Here is a 1534-nt window from a genome sequence, read left to right on the forward strand (position 1 = left end):
ATTTTGTGCAGAATAATGAGGTTAAATCAAGAATTCAAGGATTTTCCTTCTAAATGAGAACTACATGAGGAAAGAAAGATAGATACTAAGGTCACAGCTGTCAGCAAAACATAAATAAATAAAATAAAATAAGCCATAAGAAGACAAAAATAAAAAAACTGTACATGATGTGTTACACAAGGAGATTTTTTATTTATTTTATTTATTTAACCTTTATTTATGCAGGTAAACTGTTTGAGAACCACTTCTCATTTACAAACATGACCTGACATGATGCACTGAGTGCATTGTAATATAAAAACCTACAGATTCAGTCAGAGTAAAGTCATTGTACATTTTAAGTGCGATTAATCACAATTAAAGTTTTTAATCTATGCCCATGCAGCACTAAAATTAACCAGAGTTAACTCGATAAATTTCACAGCCCTAAATGCCATTGGTGGGTTGGGTTTAGGACCAAGGTTTGAATTGAGTTTTTAGGTTAGTTTAGGGTCAGGTAGGTACCTGTGAGTTTAGTCTTAGGGTTGGTGGTCAGGGTTAGGCTGTAGAAATGTAATGAAAGTCAATGGAATGTCCCCAAATGGATAGCTGGGCGAACGTGTGTGTGTGTGTGTGTGAGTGTGTGGGTGTTTTAGATAAAAACATGTAAGTGTGTATGAGTGTGTAAACTATTGGGTTCATTCACACCTTTTGGGCAGACAAAGGCCTCGTTGTGGTTTGGTTTTGTCCCTCGAAGCGTTGGAATCTGGCACATTRTCTTTATCGGAAACTAAAACCATTTTCAACTCTCGACTTGTTTTGATCCTTCCGTAAGATTCCACTTCCCGTGGCAGTTCAGGGAGTGACAGCAGACAAGCCTGTGGAAGAAGAACCCTCATTATGGCTTCACTGTGAGTGGGAAGAACTCAGTCGGAGGTCAGTGCCAGYCTGACTGCCGGAGTTTCCCTCAGTGCCACACCAGAAGGTGCCTGGAAAGAACAAAAGCCTCTGTGGTGCTGGGAGGACCCGTGGGATCCAGTTGCACAGCTGCACCTATTAGCAAAGTGTTAACACAAAAATCATTGGTCTGTTATATATTCATTGGTGATAATGCTGTTGCTTGTGTTACCGTGTGTGTTTGTCTGCAGTCATACAGATATGTCATGAACCACTGGACAAAGTTTAAGAAAACTCTTAGAAAGAAACACTGGATAAACGTCCACAAGTGATTCACTTTTGAAGTCAATCTAATTTCAGACGACCACTACAGGAAGTAGTTATCAGGAGTAAATTTACAACTAATTACCTTTTGTAGTCAAGACCTACTAATGTCTGATAGCCAAAAATTATCTTTAACACATATATGTGTTAAAGATAATTTTGGCTATCACATACTCTTAGTGGGCGGCACGGTGGCTCAGTTGGTAGAGCTGATGCCTCTCAGCAACAAGGTCACCGGTTCAAATCCCGGCCCGGGGAGTTTGCATGTTCTCTCCGTGCATGTGTGGGTTCTCTCCGGGCACTCCGGCTTCCTCCCACAGACCGAAAACATGAC

Source organism: Austrofundulus limnaeus, unplaced genomic scaffold (genome assembly GCF_001266775.1).
Source record: "Austrofundulus limnaeus strain Quisiro unplaced genomic scaffold, Austrofundulus_limnaeus-1.0 Scaffold1173, whole genome shotgun sequence".
In the NCBI taxonomy this organism is placed as follows: Eukaryota; Metazoa; Chordata; class Actinopteri; order Cyprinodontiformes; family Rivulidae; genus Austrofundulus; species Austrofundulus limnaeus.